We start from the raw sequence: 6,653 nt of genomic DNA, 5'->3' as shown, positions 1-6,653 counted from the left end.
AGCTGTGCAGCCAATGGACAGAGAGTATAATCAAAGCTGCAGCCAATCAGTGTTAGTCTTGGATGTGTGCAGCTTGGACGCTCCTGTGAGGGCTTTCTCCAACAACACAACAGCTCCAGTGTGGACAGGTCAGTGCTGAGGTGACTAGAATGGAGGAGATTCAAGAGCCCCTCATAGACCCCCATTCTAGTCGCCTCTTTACCGCACTGGCTAGAGTGGCGGGTCTGCAGTGAGCGGGTTATAGTGATGTCCAGGAAGAACTATGGCAAGTTTTTTTTTTCTTCAATATGAATTAATAATATAAATGTGGTGTATATAATATATGTGTGTGGTGTATATAAGATATATATGTGTGTGTGTGTGGTGTATATATAAATACTTACTAGATGGTAGCCCGATTCTAAAGCATCGGGTATTCTAGAATATGTATGTAGTTTATTTATGAAGATTTTAGAATAATCCATTGAATACTCAGAATTCGGCCAACCGCGACCCATTAGCGAAGCGTGGTTCAAATCCCGCGCCAATTCACGACCAGACTGCGCCTGTCGCTGATTGTTCGCGGCCGGCCATGTAGTATATAACAGCCCACGTAGTACATAGCACAGCCACGTAGTATATAATAGCCCACACACGTAGTGTATAACACAGCCCACGTAGTGTATAGCAATGTATAGCAATAAAAAATAGTTATATGCTCACCTTCCGTTGGCCCCGGATCCAGGCAAAGCGTTTACAGATGCTCCTCGCACGCTCCGGTCCCAAGAGTGCATTGCGGTCTCGCGAGGTGAGACCGCTACGTCATCATCTCGCAGACCACAATGCATAGAGTGGTCACCGGAGCGTCGCGAGGAGCGGGGAAGGCCGGTTCTGGATCCGAGGGGCCGACGGACGGTGAATATATAACCATTTTATTTTTTATTTTTAACATTAGATCTTCTTACTATTGATGCCGCATAGGCTGTGCTATGGGAGTATGGAGCGGGCACTGACCGCGGGGAGGAAGGAGCAGCCATTTTGCCGCCAGACTGTGCCCGTTGCTGATTGGTCGTGGCCGTTTTGCCGCGACCAATCAGCGACTTGGATTTCAATGACAGACAGAGGCCGCGACCAATGAATATCCGTGACAGACAGAAGGACAGACGGAAGTGACCCTTAGACAATTATATAGTGATGTGGTGTATATAAGGTATATGTGTGTAGTGTATATACAGTATATATATATATATATATACACACACATATATACAGTACAGACCAAAAGTTTGGACACACCTCATTTAAAGATTTTTCTGTATTTTCATGACTATGAAAATTATACATTCACACTGAAGGCATCAAAACTATGAATGAACACATGTGGAATTATATACTTAAAAAAGTATGAAACAACTGAAATTATGTCTTATATTCTAGGTTCTTCACAGTAGCCACCTTTTGATTTGATGACTGCTTTGCACACTCTTGGCATTGTCTTGATGAGCTTCAAGAGGTAGTCACCGGGAATGGTTTTCACTTCACAGGTGTGCCCTTTCAGGTTTAATAAGTGGGATTTCTTGTCTTATAAATGGGGTTGGGACCATCAGTTGTGTTGTGCAGAAGTCTGGTGGATACACAGCTTTAACCCTTTCCCAACATGTGCTGTACTAGTACTGCGCATGTCGTGTCTCCCCCTTTGATGTGGGCTCCGGCGGTGAGCCCACATCTTTCCCGGGACATGTCATTTGTTTTGAATGATCGACCTGCAGCTATTAACCTGTTAAATACCGCTGTCAAACGCTGAGAGTGGCATTTAATGCGCGTTTCCGGCCATCACACCGAAATCCGCCCATCAGTGACCCCCATCACGTGATCGCGGGTCACCGATGGGTCAGCGATCTTAGCAAGTGAGGTATTCTGCTACATACAGGTGATCTGATCATTGCCTGCATGTAGCAGAGGCGATCGGGCTATGGCAGCTTCTAGTCTTCCATGGAGACTATTCAAGTAAGTCAAAAGTAAAAAAAAAAAAAAAAATATGTTTTTTTTTTAAATATATATAAGTTTCTAAGTTTCTATCACCCCCCTTTTGCACCATTCAATATAAAACAATAATAAAAAAAATATACACATATTTGGTATCGCCGCGTTCAGAATTGCCAGAATTAATATAAAAAAATAACCTGATCGCTAAACAGCGTAGCTTTGGATTTTTTTTCACCACTTAGATAACAAAGAAACTAGACATGTTTGGCGTCTACGAGTTTGTAATGACTTGGAGAATCATAATGGCAGGTCAGTTTTAGCATTTGGTGAACATGGTTAAAAAAGAAAAAAAAAATCTCCAAAAATATTGTGGCATTGCAATTTTATTTTGCAATTTCACCACACTTGGAATTTTTTTCCCGTTTTTGAGTACAAAATATGGTAAAACCAATGGTGTCGTTCAAAAGTACAACTTGTCCCGCAATAAATAAGCCCTCACATGGCCATATTGACAGAAAAATTAAAAAAAAGTTATGGCTGTGGGGAAAAAGGAGCAGAAAAACGCAAAAACGAAAAAGGGGTTAACAAAACAAAACTACAAAAAGCATTTGGATTCCTCACGACCTCTTCTTTCAATACCTACAACTTAGGCATGCATAGCTGACTCAGTTTAACGCTGCGGCAGTGGATATACGGAAACATTATTTACTAGACTCAATAGAGGCAGTAACGCAATCTCGCATGGGAGACAATCCCAACGACAAAATGAAAATGGGAAGCAGATGTGGGGCTGATTAAGGAAGAACAGTGGTAAGAGGTGTTGGAAAGCACTCCTAGACTGTCCTCATGTGAATCTCGTGGGCTCTCGCAGATGTATGTTATTCAGAGTATATAGAACACAGAGCTTTCTCTTTAGAAATTGGGGGACATCCAAATGCTGATTGTCCAAGATGTGGAACAGGAGATGCACATTTGCACATGTTGTGGTAGTGCAGAAAATTGGGCTCCTACTGGACAAACACCATTAATAATATAACGGATATTTGATGTGCGAATCCAAGCAGACCCCAAAATATGTATATTGGGGTATATGGGAGAATCTGTCGATTTTGAATCCCCGATGGCTATAGGTCTTTCGCGAACATTGCATCAAGCACATAAACTTATCGAACAGTGGCTAGATGCTCAACCACCGACAAATAAGCTAAACAATATTATTTGGTTGGAAAATGCGGTATATAGGAAGAAAAAAGCAATCTAGAAATTTGACAGCATTTGGGGACGCTGGTTGAATGTTCCAGGCCTGCCATCTGGAGTATTCCTGAGATATGACATATGGCAATTTCTGGCTTCAGGAACACCTGTGGTATGATCATTCCAGGTCAAATGATATAACTATGGTCATTACACAAGCACAACTAAATATTAGGGCAGATATCCTAACAGATACATACATCATTAAAAAAAATAGTATAACGTGTTATTAGGGGGAAAGGTGCTTTTATTAGTTTGTTGGATTGAAAAAAAAACACAAATCCTTGGAAGATGGCAACTTTATTGTATCTTATGTATAATATATATTGATGCCATGTAATACTAAAAATCTTTGTTCTACTGATCTTTTTGTAAAAATGTGTCATTTTCTTTATAAAAATTATCTGATTTAAAAAAAAAAATGCTTACTGTAGTTTCAACAAACTTTTTCCAATATAGATACCATCAAAAGTAGAACGTTTTTTCCATTACCAAAAGCTTTTTTTTTTTTAAAGAGAAATTGGTCTCTAGTTACTGGGATTTTCCATTCTGAGCAGTTTGCCGTCCACTGCCTGTTGTCAAGACTGATCAGTCTACAGTTACGGACAAGCAGGAGATTACAGAGAGCAGAGATGTCACTTTACAGGCCTGGAGCTCATCCCATCTCTTACACAGAAGGTGCCGCTACATACAGGCAATGCCCGACACAGGTGGAAAGTTGTTGAACTTTCATCATAACCAAGTGTTCAGTTGCCGGCTTGTTTTTCATAATAGGTTAGCTGTGCAATTCTGCTCTCCTCCCCTTTAATCAACTTACCTCTGTATCTTGTAGCAAACGAGCTGTGCAATCCTCCCCTTGTATCTACCGTACTTCTTATTTTTGCAGTAGAAATCTATTTTATAGCTGTGCACACTCTCGAACAAGACAATGTAACCCAGAAGTCAGCTGCTTGTCTCATTTATACAAGTGTGTATATTATTTATTACAACTCATAGTGGGAAGGAAAAAGGTCAGGAGTGGTCACTGCTGAGGACTCGGAAGAAATAAAAAGAGTTTCAAGTAGGTTGAGAGGGTTAAATTAAAGTTGCAGACATGGGCTGGTTTTATGTGGGCTACACTCAGACATAGGTGTTCTGCGTTTTCACAGCTACAACACGGACATGTGAACAGCCCCATAGAATATCATGGGTACGTGTTTTTTCCGGTATCACGGATGAAAAATACCAATGGAAATGATTAACAGTGCAAAGCATATGAAGATTCGTAATTAAGCCACACGTGAAAAGCACGGAGCAAACACCGATGACTCACTGATCCAAAACACTGATGACTCACGTTCCATTATTCTGCGTACATGGAGGAAAAAAACGTCTGAACATGGCCTTAAACTCTCTGTGCAAGTCTTGCACCTGGAGGACAAAGATTTCAGACTGTGTGGATCAATGCGGATCCCGTAGACCACAACCGATCTAACTCTCCTATTCAACATAAAGGTGATGAAGGCTTCCAGGAACAACTCTACAAAGTCTTTATCGTGTCATAACTATTTTTTTTTAATGTACAATTCCGAATAATAAAAAAAAGGAAACCATTATTTTTTGTCATATCGGTTATTATCCAAAACATTACTGTTGTACATTTGCATACATTGCAACCTCTCATGGAGGAACACATGGTATAGTGTATACCTCTAAATAAATTCTTTGATGGATGCAGTGTGAACAAAGTCTTAAACGGAAGCCATCACTTCCAGAAGCACCATTTCCCTGCAGATATAGGGTTAACCATGTTGGGCTAGTTTACTGGAGCAGCAGCTGCAGGGAGAAAATTTAACTTATATCCTCCCTGTAGCCGCTCGCTTCCAGTCATCGGACAGCTACTAAACGCTCTCTGCACCACCTCAGTGACTGGAAGCCAGTGGCCACAGGGAGGATATAATGTTTTTCCTTTAGCCCTTGCTCCAATAAGACAGCCAAACATGACTTAATGCCATTTACCCGCAGAATAAACCTATTATCTACAGATATACGGAGTTCTGTCCTTCACAAAGTTCCCTTTAAATTACAAAATTCAGCTTGCGTTCAGCCTCCACTAGAGGGCGCTGTATACTTATCTGGTTCATCAGTATGCCGTAAGCTCCCCCTAGTGGTGACTAAAGGCAGCCAGAAATATAACGTACCATTCCAGGTAGATGAAGTTACCCGCACCTTCAGCATTATCACAGCATTGCTATTTTATTTTCAGTGGAACGGTACAGAGTAACCCCTATGTCACTCTTACCATCACTACAATGTCACCGTTAACCTCTTAAGTCTAAAGAAAGCAAACGAAATCATTCACTTCACCAAAGTAAAGCTTCTTAAAAAGTATAAAAATATCTTACAGAGACAAAAAATATATATATAATGTTCACAATGAAGCCGGGATGTCATCTGCTTCTGTTTGAACTGATCAGTTTTTATAAATATACAAGCATCAAAAAGAGGTCAAAAAGCAGAATATAAGAAGTTCCATATCCGGACCGGATCTGTGCAGGCTTTATTCAGCAACGTCTGTAGAAACCGAGTAGCGCACAAAACCTTAAATAAAAGGTCTAAAAAAAGTAATAAAATATTATCTTCTACTGGTTAGCCTGGTAACGGTGTAGACAAAATATACATATAAAACAAAACGACGTCTAAAGTCTTCCATCCAACGATGTTCTGAAAGAAAGGAAAATAGAATCAGGTATTACTTGTAAGACATCAAGATGGATGAAAACAGGGCTGATAACAGTGATGGGGGATCCTCAAGCTCTTTACGTAAGACTAATCACTTGCCAGAAAGATTTACCGTATATACTCGAGTATAAGCTGACCCGAGTATAAGCAGAGACCCGTAGTTTTGCCACAAAAAACTGGGAAAACTTAATGACTCGAGTATAAGCCTAGGGTGGGAAATGCAGCAGCTACCGGTAAATGTCAAATATAAAAATAGATACCAATAAAAGTAAAATTAATTGAGAAATTGAGACATCAGTAGGTTAAGTGTTTTTGAATATCCATATTGAATCAGAAGCCCCATATAATGCTCCATACAAGGCCCCATAAGATGCTTCATATTAAAATATGCCCCATATAATGCTGCACAAATGTTGATTATGGCCCCATAAGATGCTCCATACAGACATTTGCCCCATATAATGCTCCACAAATGCTGATTATGGCCCCATAAGATGCTCCATAGACACATTTGCCCCGTATAACGCTGCACATGGCCCCATAAGATGCTCCATACAGATATTTGCCCCATATAATGCTGTACATGGCCCCATAGATATTTGCCCTATATAATGCTGCACATGGCCCCATACAGATATTTGCCCCATATAACGCTGCACATGGCCCCACACAGATAGTTGCCCCATATAATGCTGCACATGGCCCCATAAGAT

The 6,653-nt window shown here is 40.6% G+C and overlaps 1 protein-coding gene and 1 long non-coding RNA gene across 5 annotated transcripts in view; one reads left to right on the top strand and one right to left on the bottom strand.

Annotated features, from left to right (window-relative positions):
* Positions 1-63: 63 nt before the first annotated feature.
* Positions 64-4,629, top strand: LOC143776674 (uncharacterized). The gene is made up of 3 exons (XR_013215889.1): positions 64-265; positions 1,417-1,523; positions 3,679-4,629. It is a non-coding gene; the product is annotated as an uncharacterized LOC143776674 (long non-coding RNA).
* A 123-nt stretch (positions 4,630-4,752) lies between these two features.
* Positions 4,753-6,653, bottom strand: part of LOC143776671 (uncharacterized) — a 61,915-nt gene continuing 60,014 nt past the window's right edge. For all 4 annotated transcript variants that reach the window (XM_077266319.1, XM_077266321.1, XM_077266320.1 and 1 more), the window contains exon 28: positions 4,753-5,922. The gene's annotated coding sequence lies outside the window, so the exon portion shown is untranslated. The remainder of the gene's footprint in view (positions 5,923-6,653) is intronic.

The sequence above is a fragment of the Ranitomeya variabilis genome, chromosome 5, assembly GCF_051348905.1.
Source record: "Ranitomeya variabilis isolate aRanVar5 chromosome 5, aRanVar5.hap1, whole genome shotgun sequence".
Lineage (NCBI taxonomy): Eukaryota > Metazoa > Chordata > Amphibia > Anura > Dendrobatidae > Ranitomeya > Ranitomeya variabilis.
Note: the sequence above shows the minus strand (reverse complement) of the source record. Positions and strands in the feature narration are given on the sequence as shown.